General features: G+C 40.1%; 1 long non-coding RNA gene across 3 annotated transcripts; it reads left to right on the top strand.

Moving 5' to 3' along the window:
• Positions 1-10,993: 10,993 nt before the first annotated feature.
• On the top strand, positions 10,994-15,459 carry LOC116271796. 3 transcript variants are annotated; one of them, XR_004180550.1, is made up of 3 exons: positions 10,994-11,250; positions 13,730-13,910; positions 15,415-15,459. It is a non-coding gene; the product is annotated as an uncharacterized LOC116271796 (long non-coding RNA). The 3 variants fall into 3 exon arrangements; XR_004180549.1 differs by having other exon boundaries at positions 15,322-15,441; XR_004180548.1 differs by lacking the exon at positions 15,415-15,459 and adding an exon at positions 14,177-14,228.
• The last annotated feature ends 2,569 nt before the right edge of the window (positions 15,460-18,028 follow it).

The following is an 18,028-nucleotide window of genomic DNA, read 5'->3' as shown; positions in this document are numbered from 1 at the left end:
GGAATAATGTCAACAGGACTGGTATCAATTTCTCTTTGAATGTCTGGTAGACTTCTGCTGTGAATTTGTCCTGGACTTTTTTTGTTGGTAATTTTTAAATTAGTATTTCAACCTCACTGCTTGTTATTGACCTGTTCAGGGTATCCAATTCTTCCTGATTTAAGCTAGGAGGGTTATATCTTTTCAGGAATTTATCCATCTCTTCAAGGTTTTCTAGTTTATGTGCATAAAGGTGTTCATAGTAGCCTTGACAATCTTTTGTATTTCTGTGGTGTCAATTGTAATATTTCCTGTTTTATTTCTTATTGAGCATATTTGGATTTTCTTTCTTTCTTGGTTAATCTTGCTAATGGTCTATCAATTTTATTTACCTTCTCAAAGAATCAGCTTTTTAAAAAATTTGTCTTTTGTATTTTTTGTTTGTTTGTTTGTTTGTGTCAATTTTATTGGATTCTGCTCTGAACTTGGTTATTTCCTTTCTTCTGCTGGGTTTGGGTTTGGCTTGTTCTTATTTCTCTAGTTCTTTAAGGTTTCTCTAAACAATCTAGACCTTAGATTGTCTGTGCTCTTTCTGACTTTTTGATGAAGGTGTTTAGGGCTATGAACTTTCCTCTTATCACCGCCTTTGCTGTGTCCCAGATGTTTTGATAAGTCATGTCACTATTGTCATTTAGTTTGAAAGATTTTTTGATTTCCCTCTCGATTGCATTTTTGACCCAATGATCATTCAAAAGCAGGTTATTTAATTTCCATGTATTGGCATGTTTTGAAGGTTCCTTTTCGAGCTAATTTCCAGTTTTATTCCACTGTGGTCTGAGAGAGTGCTTGACAAAATTTCCATTTTCTTTAATTTATTGAAACTAGTTTTGTGACCTATCATATGGTTTATCTTGAAGAAAGTTCCAGACACTGTTGAATAGAGTGTATATTCTACAGTTTGTGGATGTGATGTTCTGTATATATTTTTAAGTCCATTTGTTCCAGGGTATAGTTTAAATCCATTGTTTCTTTGTTGACTTTCTATATTGATAACTTGTCTAGTTCTGTCAGTGGAGTATTGAACTCCCCTACTATTATTGTGTTGCTGTCTGTCTCATTTCTTAGGTCTATTAGTAATAGTTTTATAAACTTTAGAGCACTAGTGTTAGGTACATATATGTTTAGGACTGTGATATTTTCATGTTGGACAAGGCCTTTTGCCATTATATAATGTTCCTCTTTGTCTCTCTTAACTGCTGTTGCTTTAAAGTTTGTCTTGTCTGATATAAGAATAGCTAACCCTGCTCATTTTTGGTGTTCATTTGCATGAAATGCCTTTTTCTACCTCTTTACTTTAAGTTTGTGTGAGTCCTTACGTGTTAGGTGGGACTCTTGAAGGCAGCAGAGAGCGGTTGGTGAATTCTTATCCATTCTGCAATTCTGTCTTGTAAGCATAGCATTCAGGCCATTTACATTCAATGTTAGTATTGAGATGTGAGGTACAGTTTCATTTATCTTACTATTTGTTGCCTGTATACATTTTTTGGTTGTTTTTAAAACTGTATTTTATGTTTTATAGGTCCTGTGAGATTTATGCTTTAAAGAGTTTCTGTTTTGATGTGTTTCCAGAATTTGTTTCAAGATTTAGAGCTCCTTTTAGCAGTTGTTTTAGTGGTTGCTTGGTAGTGGTGAATTTTCTCAGCATTTGTTTGTCTGAAAAAGACTGTATTTTTCCTTCATATATGAAGCTCAGTTTTGTTGGATACAAAATTATTGGTTGATAATTATTTTGTTTGGGGAGGCTTAAGATAGGGACCCAATTCCTTTTAGCTTGTAGGTTTTCTGCTGAGAAACCTGCTGTTAATCCAATAGGTTTTCTTTTATAGGTTTCCTGGTACTTTTGTCTCACAGCTCTTAAGATTCTTTCCTTTGTCTCCAGGTGTTCTTTCTGCTTCTTGTATTTGAATGTCTAGGTCTCTAATGAGGCCAAGGAAGTTTTCCTCTATTATTCCCTCAAATATGTTTTCTAAACTTTTAGATTTTTCTTCTTTCTCAGGAACACTGATTATTCTTAAGTTTGGTTAATTAACATAATCCCAGACTTCTTAGAGGCTATGTTCATATTTTCTTATTCTTATTTCTTTGCTCCTGCTGAATTGGTTTAATTTGAATACATTGCCTTTGAGCTCTTAATTTTTTTCTTCTACTTGTTCAATTCTATTGCTGAGACTTTCCAGAACATTCTTCGATTTCCATAAGTGTGCCCATTGTTTCCTGAAATTTTTATTTTTTTATGCTATATATTTCCTTGAATATTTCTCCCTTCACTTCTTATATCCTTTTTTGGATTTTCTTACATTGAGCTTTGCCTTTCTCCGGTGCCTCCCTGATTAGCTTAATAACTAACCTCCTTAATTCTTTTTCAGATAAATCAGGATTTTGTCTTGGTGAGCTAGCGTGATTTTTTTGAAGGTGTTAAAGAACCTTGTTTTGTCATATTACCAGGGTTGGTTTTCTGGTTCCTTCTCATTTAGGTAGGCTCTGTCAGAGGAAAGGTCTAGGGCTGAAGGCTGTTGTTCAGATTCTTTCGTCCCACAGGGTGTTCCCTTGATGCAGTACTCTCCCTGTTTTCCTATAGATGTGTCTTCTTGAGAGCAAAGCTGCAGTGATTGTTACCTCCATTCTGGATCTAGCCACCCAGCAAGTTTACTAGGCTCCAGGCTGGTACTGGGGGTTGTCTGCACAGATTTCTGTGATATGAACCACCTGTGGGACTCTCAGCTGTGGATACCAGCACCTGTTCCAGTGGAAGTGGCAGGGGGCTAAAACGGACTTAGTGAGAGTTCTTAGTTTTGGTGGTTTAAGGCACTATTTTTGTACTGGTTGGCCTCCTGCCAGGAGGTGGCGCGTTCCAGAAAGTATCAGCTATGGTTGTATAGGGAGGAACAGGTGGTGAGCAGGACCCTAGAACTCCCAAGAATATATGCCCTTTGTCTTTAGTTATGGAAGTTATGGGGTGGGTAGGGAAGGACCATTAGTGGGGACAGAGCTAGATGTGTCTGAGCTCAGACTCTCCTTGGGTGGGTCTTGCTGTAGCTGAGTATTTGGGGTGTCTCCCCGGGTCCTGCAGGACCAATCTGCTTCCTTTAGTGGGTCTGTGGGTTCTCTCAGGTTTCCTGATTTATTCCTGCAGTCATTCTGGAGCAAATATTTATGATGCAAGACTTCACATGCTGCTCTGTCCATCTGAGTCAGAGCTGCTATCTAGTCCTGCCTTCCATCTGCCATAATCAATACAGCTCGTCAATCCTTGACTTTTGATAACTGTATGAACCAGTAGTTAATATATCCTTCTATTGCTTGAAATGAGCTGACCACAATTACTGTTTAGCTCCCCCTAAAACCTATGCCCTTCATAAGAATTTGATGCCAACTAAAGCAAATAGATATTATAATTAAGATTTTCTAAATACTTGAGTAGCCAGAAGGTAGACTACAGTGATAGGTTTTGTCATTTGAAATGAGTATAGTAATGAGGCCTGTTTCCTATTGGTAGACTTTTGGCAAATGTATACACAAAAGAAGTGATAAGATAAAATGAGTATAGGGAGAACTGTGACAATTTCAATTTATAATAACAAATATAAAATATTAGTATATATAATAGTTTATTTATAGTAATATAAACATAAAATTACCAAATTTATAATTTTATTCTGCCCTACTTATAGTGTATCTATATCAATACTTTTTAACATGCACCTAGACTCTATTGCCTTTGAGAATTATAATTTTTCTTTGATAAGAATGCTTGCGAGTGTGTGTGCACCTGTGTGTGTGAGAGAAAAGAGATAACAGTTAAACCTTTGGTGATCATGAGAAATTAGATTAGAGGAAACCATATGTTTACTTCAAGTAACTGGAGCTTGGTGAGAGGAAGCCCACCTTTGACTCTTTTGCTAGAGATTTTATGCTCCTCAACCAAACATTCTTTCCACTTCATCCATGGCTGTAAGTTTTTATTCATAACTCATATTGTTGGGAAATATATGTTTTCATGATATTATGTCCTATGAATTGCACTTGGCAATAGTGGTCAGCGTAATGGATCCTGGAGAGGAAGCCCAATTCTTAGCTAGAGTAGGGTTTCCCAATAGTTGAAAACTGGTACTGTGTACTCTTTAAAAAGAGAATTATCTTAAAAGACAGTAGAAAGACTAAACCTTGAAGCACAATAATAAGGCTAGGAACTATTGGAGCCCATGAATAATAAACACATGGAGGGAAGGGGAAGCAAGATGGCTGAATAGAAGCTTCCACCTAGCATCGCCACTATGGGAACACCAAATTATAACAGCAAACCACACACACAACAAGCACTGTCACAAGAACTGAAAATCAGATGAGCAATCATAGTACCTGGTTCTAACTTCATATCACTGAAAGAAGCACTAAAGAAGGTAGAAAAGACAGTCTGGAATCACCAACAACACTCATCCCCTAGCAGTGACCACATGGCATAGAGAGAAAAACTGTTCACTTAAGAGAGGGAGAATACAGCAACTGGAGGGCTTGGCATTGAGCTCAGTGCTGACCTGTCATAGCAGAGAGCAAAGCAGCGCTGGGCTCAGTTGGCATCCAGCCACGAAGGGAGGATTTGCAGCATCCTTAGCCAGACGGGAATTGACCATCACAGTGATCAGAACTTGAGTTTCAGCAAGGCTCACCACCACAGGCTAAAGCACTCTGGGGTCCTAGATAAACTTGCATGGAAGTCTGTAATTCCGTAGAAATTATAACTGTAATTGTAATTACAAAAGTCCTAGTCCTGGGATGTGTTTAGAGCCAGCAAACTAGGACAGCACATGACCTGGGGTGACACATGACCTAGGGAGACACCAGCCAGGGTGGCTAAGGGAGTGCTTGCACCACCCTTCCCTCAACCCCAGGCAGTACAGCTTGCAGCAATGAAAGTGAGTCTTTCATTCCGCTTGATGAGAGGAGAGTAAAGAGGAATTTTGCCTTGTATTTGGAAAGCAGCTCAGCCTTAAACACAAAATTATGCTACAGAGGGATAGCAAAACAAACATATAAATTAATAGAACAGTATAGAGAACCCAGAAACAAATCCATACACCTACAGTGAATGCATTTTTGACAAAGTTTCCAAAAACATACATTGGTTGCTGGGGAAACTGGATATCCATACACAGCAGAATGAAACTAAATCCCTATCAGTTGCTATATATAAAAATCAAATACAAATTGATTAAAGACGTAAATCTAATACCCCAAACTATAAAACTGTTTTTGTGAAAACATTGGGGAAAGTCTCCAGGACATTAGTCTGGGCAAAAAATTTTGAGCAATACCCCACAAGCACAGGCAACCAAAGCAAAAATACACAAATGGAATCACATCAAGTTAAAAAGCTTCTGCACAGCAAAGGAAACAATCAACAAGGTAAAGAGACAACCCGCAGAATGGGAGAAAATGTACGCAAACTACCTATCTTATAAGGGATTAATAACCAGAATATACAAGGAGCTCAAGCAACTAACTCTTTAGGAAAAAAAAAATCTAATAATCTGATTAAAAAATGAGCAAAAGATTTGAATAGATATGTTTCAGAAGAAGATATTCAAATAGCAAACTAGCATATAAAATGGTGCTCAACATCATTGATTGTCAGAGAAATGCAAATCACAACTGAAATGAGATATCATCTCACCCCAATTAAAGTGGCTTATATCCAAAAGACACATAATAAAATATGCTGGCAAAGATGTGGGGGAAAAAAAGGGAAATGCTTGTACACTGCTGATGGGAATGTAAATTAGTAAAACCACTACGGAGAAGAGTTTGGGGGTTCCTCAAGAAAACAAAAACTAAGAGCTATAATCTTATAAGCAATACAACTGTTAATTATACACCCAAAATAAAGGAAATCAGTATATCAAAGGGATATCTGCACTCCCATGGTTGTCGCAGAACTGTTCACAATAGCTAAGATTTGGAAGCCACCTAAGTGTCATCAACAGAAGAACGGATAAAGAAAAGGTGATACATACACACAATGAAGTACTATTCCATCATAAAAAAGAATGAGATCCAGCCATTTTCAACAACATGGATGGAACTGAAGATCATTATGTTTGGTGAAATAAGCCAGGCAGAAAGAGACAAATTTCACCTGTTTTCACTTATTTGTAGGTACTAAAAATTAAAACAATTGAACTCATGGAGGTAGAGAATAGAAGGATGGTTACCAGAGGCTGGGGAAAGTAGTTGAGCGGGGAGTTGGGGATGGCCAACTGATACCGAAAGTGATTAGAAAGAATGAATAAGACTACATACTTGATAGTACAAGTGGGGTGAATATAGTCAATAATAATTTTATTATACATTTAAAAATAACTACAAGAGTTAATTGTATTTTTTGTAGTACAAAAGAGAAACACTTGAGGGCATGGATATCCATTTATCATAATATGATTATTGTGTGTTGTATGACTGTGTAAGAGTATCTCATGTGTCCCCTAAGTGTGTATATCTATTATGTGCCCCCAAAATCAAAAATTAATATAAGTAAATAAATAACACACAAAGCACTTAAGATACTTCTCATTTGAACTCTTTATGGTCATACTTAGCATACACTTTTACATTTTTCTTTTGTATATTGTAATTTCCTTTTGTTACTTGCAATTTTTATTAAAGTCTACTATTGTATATTTTAAATACTTAGAACTTCTTTACTGTGTAAATATAATAAAGATTAAGTAAATATTTCTACATCATCTCCTCCATGTAAGCAAAAGTATTGGTAGCAGGGTGACATCAGGGAGTAAATAGTCCCAAATTTCCAGGCAGCACTATGCACCAAAACAAACGATGGTTATTCAGTGAACATAAGAGCAACAAGGAAGAATATATCAGATCAAGAAGTAGCTATTAAGTGGACAATTAAGGAAAGAGTAGAAAGAGTAAAGGCAGAATTTTTTTTCCAGTTGTACTAGATGAAGGTGACTCTTGGTAGGGCTTGGGGAAGAGTTGACTTTGGATTACCAAATCTAGTCCTCCACATTCAGTAACTTTCTCAAATAAACTTAATTTAACGAAGATAGTGACATTCAAGTGATGCACCTTTTTGTGCTTTTTGAAGCTTCCCACAGTCAAGAATAAAATATTCTGTCTCATGAGTCAGTGAGACTGGCCCCAGGACTATCACCCCTATAATGGCAGCTTTGTATCAGGAAAAGAGCTGGGGACCAATATACAAGGCATGATCCAAGGCTGCCTACTTTGCTCAGAACTACATTTTTGCCTTAATTCCTAGTTATGAGCTCAAAGAATTGTAGACTTCCGTGATATCAGCTGTGAACATGTACTAAATGATATTCAACAGTTAAACAGTTCGTTTTCTGATGAATAAAGGAAAAGACACAAGGATTTATCTTCCCTTTTCTATAAAAATTTTACCATGTGGTAACCAATTAGTATATTTGGAGCAGTGTCTTGTTATAAAAACATTGTAACTAATTTAAATGGCTAGATGCGAGTTCCTTTTTCTTTATATACAAGTCCCTTCCCTTGTTATGAACTTTGACACAAAACGGGACCCACTCATTCTTTTCAGTAGCCTTTGACCATTAATATATTCTGCATTGCCATTTGGGGTAAAACCAGGACTAATAAGAACCTAAATAATTAGTGCCTGAATTTAATTAAGTTCTTATTCTATGGTCTATGTTTGTGAGAAAGAAACAAACCACAGGAAAATAAGACAACATCAGGGTTTTATAAGTTGTTTATTTGTTTCTTCTATAGCCCTCTTGCTTGGGAGACATCCAATTCAAAACTCTGCACTTTTTGTACTTAAAAAGAAAAATTCTTTGAGCAAAATACTTAATTTCCTAGATAATATAACCAGCTACCAATCGTTCACTTTTACATTTCATCTTTTTAGGCCCTTCTCTTTTCCCCTCATAAAACATCAATAACACTGAGAGGATATGTGCCTTAAACTGGTTATTTTCTAACATCCCAATTATGAGGTATCTATTGAGTTAACATCCAGGTTCAGACAGAAGCTGGCTAGAAAATAGGCAGCTGCGTAGGGATGGGAGCATGCCAAAAAGAAGATGCCAATGGAGGTCATGGGTATAGGAAAATAGTCAGTGAGAAACTTTGTTTTCTTCATAGTTTTGTTGGCACCCAGGCCCTGTTTATATCAGCAAGAGCTAGTATAAACAATGTTGAGTCTTCTGGGTATGGTGGCTCACATCTGTAATCTCAGCACTTTGAGATGCCAAGGTGGGTGGATCGTTTGAGACCAGTCTGGGCAGCATGGCAAAACCCCATCTCTACAAATAATATTTTAAAAATTAGCCAGGTGTAGTGGTACACATCTGCAGTCCCAGCTACTCAGGAGGCCGAAGTGGGGGGATCACTTCAGCCTGGGAGATTGAGGCTGCAGTGAGTTGTAATCATTCCACTGCATTCCAGCCTGGGGGACAGAGTGAGACACTGCCTCAAAAACAAACAAACAAACAGACAAACAAAATAATAATAATAATAATAAAAAAGATGATCCTAAGGTGACTGATTAATTCCAATACATTAATTAAAAAATTCAGTTTTGTTGGCTAGGTAGTATTTATTAAGGTAAAAGGATGGATACATTACTTTCAGAAGATAATTCTCAGCTGGGCACAGTGGTCCACACCTATAATCCCAGCACTTTGGGAGACCGAGGCGGGCAGATCATGAGGTCAGGAGTTCGAGACCAGCCTGGCCAACATGGTGAAACCCCGTCTCTACTAAAAACACAAAAATTAGCAGGGCGTGGTGGTGCACGCCTGTAGTCCCAGCTGCTCAAGAGGCTAAGGCAGGAGAATTGCTTGAACACAGGAGGAGGAGGTTGCAGTGAGCCAAGATCATGCCATTGTACTCCAGCCTGGGTGACAGAGCAAGACCCTGTCTCAAACAAACCAAAACAAAACAAAAAACCAAAAAAGAAAAAAAAAACCATAATTCTCAAGTCAATCCAAAAGAGACAATATAATTTGTAATGAATCTAAACTAATATTGCTATTGCATTGGGGGACGGGTATATGATCTCTAAAATTTTTTTCTTCCCTTCTGCCACCACATGATGCATGAAATGTGTTTTCAAATATTAATTGCTCAATATGTTTCTGCAGAAAATACTTTAATAAATCCTACTCAACACCAAGTTATCATGTTCTCTTTGAAATTCCATCACAAATAAGCCTTTGACAAAACATCATACACAGAAATTATCTATCACTGCATAGTTTACACCATTTTTCCCATTTAGTATTTTATTTGAAATAGAACAAATATGTCAACATCTTCCACTTTTCAAATGATGATACTGCAATACAGACAGGCTTAGTAACTCATTCAAGTTTACTTGGCTGGTAATTAATAGAACCAGAGTTCAAACTTCAAATCTTTGACTCCAAATTTACCCTCATTTCACCACAAATTGCATTTTCTGTTAATGGTAAAAGATTATCAGAAGAAGGAACTTCAGGGTTTTTTCTTTTTGATCAATATCATTTTTTCTAGGTTGGACCAGAGAGATAATGCCATTTTCAAAGTGAAACGACATTCTATAAAACCTACATGCAGGGCCTTCATTAACTAACTTGAACATACTCTGTTTTGAAAAAGAAAAGGCTAAGCAATGAACTTTCGAGCTAAAGAACAAATGAGGAGTATTGTCAGAAAGCAACATCTACACTAATTAGTGCCCCATCCTTAACTTTGTCACAAAGGTTAAGTTTAACTAGGACCCTGTCCTTGATTTTTATTGTCATCTTGTGAAAACATTGCCTGCCGTATAAGCCTCTTAAATTTACACTTGATTATGAAAGTCAAGCACACTTTCATTTACTGACAGCTACTGATGCTTCTAATGAAGTCAGGTGACTTTAGTTCAAATAAACAAATGATTACGGTTGACAGCAAAAGTGTAAACAAGTTCTAATTAAATTAATGAATATGCTCACTGTTGTGGTTGTCCCCTAGGACACGAAAACTTGTATTTGCTTATCAAGATTTCCACACAAAGGAAAAAAAATGAATTTCCATGGTCAGAAAGTCAGTGCCCATAGGCCAGTGAGTAGGTAAAGGAGTAGAAATCACTGGCATTTCACCAGTTTATAGACTCATTCTATAGGTAGATGGATAGTTATAGTCTCTTGACCTTTTGAGCAAACTGCTCAAAACAATGAGGACTAAAGTCAGGCTTGCATTATACTCTCTCTTTGGTGTTGAGAAAAGAGCACATTACACAGCCCTGGTCATATATTCAAGTAAAATTATTGGGTTTTAAGCAAAAAAGAAGAATAAATAAAAGTCTTATGGGCATATAGATTTTAAAAAGAGCATGTAACTTATAATGAAGTGAAAATTAGATTATCATTAGATATTTTTACAATGCTTTATGGCCATAAGTAAATGGGATGACATATTTAAGGTGCTCAAAAAAAGGAAATGTGGGCAAAGATTTTGCCTCCAGAAGAACTGACTTAAAGAGTAAAGAACAAAAAACGTCATCAACATGTAAGAATTTGAAGAATATCTTTTTCAGATCACTTTCTGAGAAGTCTGAAGAATAAGTTTCAAACAACAAAAATTACTAGGAGAGAGAGCAACATATTTACCAGTGGTAATCATTTAATATATAAGGACCTGTGAAAGTGTGACTAAATGAAAAAAAGTACGTATATAGATGGTTATATATTATATCAATGTAGATATGACACAATTATAAAATAAAATGAAGAGGATATGGGGAGATGACATATACAAAAATTTAAAGATTTTCAATCGGTGACTTCTTCGGCCCCCGCATTTGTGGACCGGAGAACATCACCCGAGAGCGCCGGCGCGACTTCCCTGGCCCCCTACACCTGAGGACCAGAGAACCTCGTCTGAGAGTGTGTGCATATTTGCAATAAAAGACTGCCACTTTCTTATGTACTTTGGCCTCATGTTTAATTACTTAGCTCTCCTAAATTAAGTTACATTAAATTAAATCAAAACAGTTAGTGCCAAATTAATTTAAATTAAAACAGTTGGTGCAGAAACCCGACGCAGGAGGAGACCCTTCCTCAACATCCCCTAAGGGTCTAACGAACCTCCTCCACAGCGAACCGGCTCCCAACCCAACCAGCCACGAACACCAAACAAGTGTTCCAGCTTTCCACTGGTGCCGCTCTGAGAATTTCTTCTTCGGTGAGTACTCCCCTTTGTTAACCATCTCCGTCCGTTTCCGTGTCCTTGGCCTAGAGTCGTACGTATGCCCAAGGACGTAGCCACCCTGTGGCGCAGTGAGGCCTTCAACCCGGAGACGTCCGTCTTGAAGTTCCTCAATTCTCCGTTAGTGGCTCCAGGAGCCCCCGGTCCCCAGCAGCGGCAAAGGACGCTTTGCCACTGCATGAGGTCGGTTTCCATTTCTGGTGGTTAAACAATGGGAACCTCACAATTGAAAATCCCTACGAACACCCCTTTAGGGTGTCTCCTCCAAAACTTGGAAGCCTTACATCTAGCTCAAGATTTAAAACGAAAGCGGCTAATTTTCCTCTCCACTGTGGCATGCCAAAAACCCGGGAGGAGACCCCTCCTCAGGGCCCCCTAAGGTCCGAGGAGCCTCCTCCTTCACGCCGCGGACAGACCAGGACCTAGACATCGCTTTCCACACCTCCAAGTCTCCTAGGGGTGAGTATCTCTTGCCTCCCTCTCATACTCCTTGGCCAGAAGTCCTGCGCAGGCCCAAGGTTTTTTGGTCACCAGGTGACCCACAGGAGAGTTCCCAAAGGTAGAGACGTCTGCCCAAAGGAACTCCATTCCAGTCCGTGTGAGACCCGTCCAGGACGGAGACGTCCGCCTGGAGGTAATCTCCATTCCGGCTCCAGGAGCCTCCCGGTCTCTAGTGGCTCCAAAGGACGCTTTGTAGCCAGGTAGAGTTCGGTTTCCGCCTATAGGTGAGAGAAAGGCAATGGGAAATCCCCAATCCAAAATACCTAGAGACACCCCTTTAGGGTGTCTTCTAACTAATCTCAAAACTTTACAATTACAGCAAGATCTTAAATGAAAGCGACTGATTTTACTCTCCACTGTGGCGTGGCCAGTCTCAACATTGAGACTGACAGCCAGTCTCAACATTGAGACTGACAGCCAGTCTCAACGGCCGCCTGAAGGCACTTTAGACCGCAACATTTTAATTAGATCGCTCTAATTTCTGCCAGAGGCTCGGAAAGTGGTCAGAAATTATCTATGTCCAAGGCTTTTAGGACTTGCGCTCTCGCCCAGACCTGTGCGCCCAGTGTTAAATGGCCCAGGTCTTGTTAGCCTAAACCCCTAAACCCGGCCCTTAGCCCCCACCTCAGCAACTGAGGAGGACTCCACCTCCATTTCAGATGGGGCCGACGGCAGGCGACCTCCCTCCCGACTTTCCAACCCCCCTCCCTATGGACTTTCTACCACCCCTCCTGACGCTCCTCCTTCAGCCACTCCTCTCACCCCTCCCTATGGAGCTCCCACTGCCCCGCCCGACACTCCTCCCTCAGCCACTCCTCTTACCTCTCCCATTTCCATCCACACTCACTCCAAGACCGCGGTAGCGGCCCCCATTAGTCAGCCCTCTACCAGTCAGCCTGCCTCAACCCCCTCTACCAGTCAGCCTGTCTTAACCTACCCTACTGCTCAGTCTGTTCCAACCTCCCCTGCTAGTATGTTGCCCCCTCCCCCACCCCAAGAAGTTGCTGGAGCCAAAGGCGTAGTTAGTCCACGTCCCCTTTTCCTTGGCTGACCTTTCCAAAACTGAAGAATGACTTGGCGACTTCTCAGCCAACCCCACCTAATATTCCAAAGAGTTTCGATACCTAGGCCAGAGCATATAACCTTACCTGGCATGACTTACATGTCATTCTTACTTCCACTCTTAACCCAGAGGAAAGAGAGTGCATTCTCGCAGCCACCAGGCAACATGCAGATCAATGGCATTTAATCGACGCCACTGTCCTGTTAGGAGAGATGGCTGTCCCGTCCATAGAACCAGATTGAGATTACCAACCGCAGCAGCCTGGCCGCCGTAGGAAGGACATTATGGTTCAATGTCTCTTGGCCGGTATGCAGGCAGCCTCTAACAAAGTGGTCAATTTTGATAAACTAAAGGAAATCATCCAGCACCCAGATGAGAACCCGGCTTCCTTCCTAAATCGCCTTACAGAGGCACTAGCCCAATTTACTCGGCTAGACCCCACCTCCCCAGCCGGAGCAGCTGTCCTAGCCTCCTATTTTATCTCCCAGTCAGCCTCACATATTCCAAAAAAGCAAAAAAAAAAAAAGGTTGAAGATGGGCCTCACACTCCCATACAGGAAAATTGGCCTTTAAAGTTTTTAACTCCAGAGAAGCAGCAGCTGAGGCCGCAGAGCTAGACAAGGAAAAAGAAGGGCTGTGCTTCAGGCGCAAGCTCTAGTGGCTGCCCTCCAACCAGCGTTGCCCACTCTGCCGGCAGGGAAGACACAGGGCAAGTCTCCCAGGGGCTCCTGCTATAAATGCGGAGACCCAGGACACTGGGCAAACCAGTGTCCCCAGGCCAAGCCGGCCACTCTGTCTCGTCCATGCTTTAAGTGTGGCACAACTGGGCATTGGGAAAAAAGGTGTCCAAATCCTCGCCTGCCTACCACGCCATGCCCAACCTGCCAACAGGAAGGACACTGGAAGTCTGATTGCCCCGCCAGCAGGGCAGGCATTGCGCCTCAACGTGGTGCCTCTCCTCAAAGGCCGGAAGGCTCCTTCCAGCTCCTACACCTGGACGACGACTGACGGTGCCCACACTCGGAGACCCTGGTCACCCTCGCCGAGCCTAGGGTAACTCTACAGATAGCGGGTAAACCAATTTCTTTTCTCATCAATACGGAGGCTACCTATTCTGTTTTGCCAACCTATGGAGGTCCTAGCCAGCCATCCACTATCTCAGTAGTTGGGGTAGACGGTAAACCGTCTAACCCTCGCCAGACCCCAGTGTTAAATTACTGCCTGGACTATGCATGCTTTGCCCACTCTTTCCTCATCATGCCCTCTTGTCCCACCCCCCTCTTGGGATGAAACATCTTAACCTAACTCAAAACATCTATTCCCCTTCCCTTTCTCCAGGTGGCCAGGTTCTACTCAAGGATCAACACCCTCCTCAAATTTTCTCGCTTCCTCACCATTCTTCATCTTAACTGACTTTTCCTTCATAAACCCCATAGATACCCTCCTTCCCGACCCATCTCCCAACCAGTAGGTTTCCCAACTTTTTACTCTCATAGAAGACCTAGCTTGGCAGGGTGCCCTTTGTGATTTCGGCAATGTTGAACTTACCCTCTACACCTTTGTCATCATTATTATGGTTCACTCTAATTCCCCTAGTTACTCGTACTAATCCTAACTTTGTATGGAGATTCTAAACCTGGTCTACAGACAGATACACTCAATCATGCAGGGCACTGCAGATTGTCCCCCCCCAACCCCCACCCAGGGTTGTCACTCTGCCCTCTCCCTAAATAAAATGTGGACTCATTAGGCCAGGATGAAGGACAGATACAGGGAAGGAGAGGCTGTAACCAGAAGGCAGTAGAGAGCCCAGACCTCCCCAAGGGCCTCTGCTGCACTCAGTCCCTGTTGAGTCAGAGATAGGGAGAAGCCAGGAGGTAGGGGAGTTGGTGAGGGGAGCAGCCTTGGTGAGCGGGAGGTGGAGAGACGGAGATGGAGATGGAGACAAAGAGATACAGACAGAGATAGAGAGAGACAGAGGTGGAGAGAGACAAAGACAGAGATGGGGAGAGACAGAGATGAAGAGAGACAGAGTGAGACAGAGATTCCTTTTTGCTACTCTACGCCAAACTCTTCATGGTGTAATTGCACATAAGCTCCCAGCAGGACCCAGACGGCCCCTGTTGGAGGCTACTTTTGGTGTAACCAAACTCTATCTAAAACTCTTAACCATACCTCCATCACCCAGTCCCTTTGCGTTCCGGTATCTTTAGTGCCTAGCTTAACCCTATATAGCGGAGGAGAATTGTCTGAACTAGCTTCCCAGCTCAGCTCCAGCAATAACATCCAAAAGCGGGCTGTTTTTCTTCCCTTAATTATCGGGGTTTCCCTAGCTTCAACAATTTAATGCCCCCTTAACCCCCAGACCACCAGTATGGCTACTGCCTGTAGTACAGCAGATGCTTCCATTCCTAATTCCCATACTAATCCTCTGCCTTATGTTATGTCTTGCTCCCATTCTAATAAAATTTCTCCAAGCCAAGGTCCAAGAGATCACCTGAGTCACCTTCAACCAAATGCTCCTGCATCCCTACACCCAACTGCCAACCTCAGACCCTAACTACGCCCCTTAACAGCAGGAAGCAGCCAGACAGACCACGGCGCCCTAAATTCTTATAATCAATAAGAGGTTGGACTGTTTGGGTGAAGGAAAAGGGACAAGATGGAGGAAGGTGAACAAGATGGAGCAGTCCCTGTTGCTTCCGGGTTCTTCCTCACCAACTTTCCCGCGCGCGGGAAGATGCAGATCAACCGAGCATGCTCCAGGTGATGTCAATCCGAAGAGATCAAAACTTACCCGGCCACGCCTATGGAGACGCCCCTATCACGCCCTTATCCTGCCCACTGCCCTCCCCCTTCCAGTACCAATGCATAAAAGTCTGCCACTGGCAGGAGCCAGCGTGACTTCTTCGGCCCCCGCATTTGTGGACCGGAGAACATCACCCGAGAGCGCCGGCGCGACTTCCCTGGCCCCCCACACCTGAGGACCAGAGAACCTCGTCCGAGAGTGTATGCATATTTGCAATAAAAGTCTGCCACTTTCTTATGTAAAAAAAAAAAAAAAAAAAAAGATTTTCAATCACTGTATTGGAATGATAGTTTTAATCTTGTTATTCTGGAATTGTTTTTATGTTATTGGATAAAGCAAATGAGCAATTGTGTGAAAGCTCAATTCTATCATCTGCTGTGGTTTTGAGAAGCAGGACTTTTCATGTAGAAAGAAGGAGTTATAAAATAGTAAATAATAAATAGAAGCCTTATATTACTGCATTAGAGTTGGAAATACTAAAATGAAGTCACAATTATGTACAGAGATGGAAAATTGTATGTACAAGTCACATGTAAAATTCTGATACATGCACATTTCACATATTGTGAATATGTAATTTATATATAAGGTACCTTTTCTGTATAAATATTTATAATATGTAATTATACTCTTAAATATAACTTATATATGTTGATCCATATAACACATATATAAATTATATGAGTATAATTATATATTATAAACATATAATTATGTATATATACACACATATATATTATTTCCTCTATCTATAGAAAAGGTCTAGAAACAATGGTCAACACTCTAGTGATGATCTTTAATACAATTTTTCACTAAAATGAAACAGGGCTTTTTGGAGAAATAGGTGATTCCATCTCTCTACACATAAAAGGTCTTGGATAGGAAGGGTACATGATAAGCTTATAATATGTAATTATATCAGATAGCAAGAACGCTATAGGAATCTACTTTGGTTCTGTCAAATTGAACTCAGGAGCAAAATTAAAGAGGCTCCTACTGGGCAGAGATGGGAAAATTTGAGCTTTAATAGAACTAATAATTAAAATGGTATGAAACCCATTAAATATATTTACATTCATAATTTCATAATGATATTAACACATAACAATTAGTAACCTAAATAACAGTTAAACACTTCATTTTCTGGTGAATAAAGGAAAATACACAAGGATTTATCTTTCCTTTTCTATAAAAATTTTACCACTGTGTAACCAATTAGTATATTTGGAGCAGTGTCTTGTTATAAAAACATTGCAACTAATTTAAAAGGAAATGATACAGTTAGAATATCACCATATTGCAAAGGCAATGAATTAACCACCATAGATATTGAGCCTTAAGGGCTCCTAAAAACAAAAAGAGAGATAGTAAGACCTTTTGGGTCTCCTGAGGAAAAACTACAATATGACTGGATTTTGCCAAAGAGATAAAATTTGAGTCTTATCATACATTTGGATTCTGTTGACAATTTTCGAGAAACACTAGAGAGAATATATTAAACGGCACCTTGAGGATGCAATGAACAAAATCTGGACTGTGGTAAACTACATGTCAAATTACCCAAGTTGTGCAACAGATAAATTTTAAAGGACTTTTTTTTTAAATGAAGGAGAAACTTGTAGAATAAAATAGGCTTAAAGGACATATCAAGTATAAAAAATGGTAATGACTGAACAGTGATATCTAGCGATGCACCTTTGGATGATTAAAATAGAAATGTGAGTAATTGTTTTACTTTTGTGGTTACTTTGGGGAGAAGGGGACAATGTGGTTAGGATGAGGAACATGGAGGGGCTACTGAGTTGATATATAAAATATATTTATATTTTATTTATCAAATATAAATGATATCAAAATTTTATGATATCAAAATTTTAGTTTTTGATTTGAGTGGTGGTTTACAAGGGTATTTGCTTTATAATATTTTATTAAGGTGCATTTGTTTGTGTAAATTTGTTTTCTATCTCTGTTTTATTTTATATTGAAAAGGTCACTTTAAAAATGATGACATTCTATGTGAATGCAAGTCCAAAATATTATCAGATTGAGATTTTTAGAAATTTATTTGATGTAGTAACAAATCTCAAATTAAAAGTTAAGTAGCAACCTCTAGGGCCAAAAGAAGAGATTTTGATGGAACAGGACACATGATTGGGTTCCCCAGAAGAAGACTCTGAGATACAGACTGCAGGAGGTTTATTGGAGAGTACTCTTTGGATCTCCACCTGACAAAGGGGAAGGAAGAAAGCAAAACTGAGAAGAATAAGTTGGGCTGTAATGTAGTATCAGGGAAGTCCTCAGGTGACTTCATGGGAATTTTAGAATTTGCGATAGCCATTCAATGTTGTGCCACAGTAGACAAAGGGATCAGGCTTTTGTGT

The sequence above is a fragment of the Papio anubis genome, chromosome X (assembly GCF_008728515.1).
Source record: "Papio anubis isolate 15944 chromosome X, Panubis1.0, whole genome shotgun sequence".
In the NCBI taxonomy this organism is placed as follows: Eukaryota; Metazoa; Chordata; class Mammalia; order Primates; family Cercopithecidae; genus Papio; species Papio anubis.
This window is presented reverse-complemented; position numbering and strand designations above follow the sequence as displayed.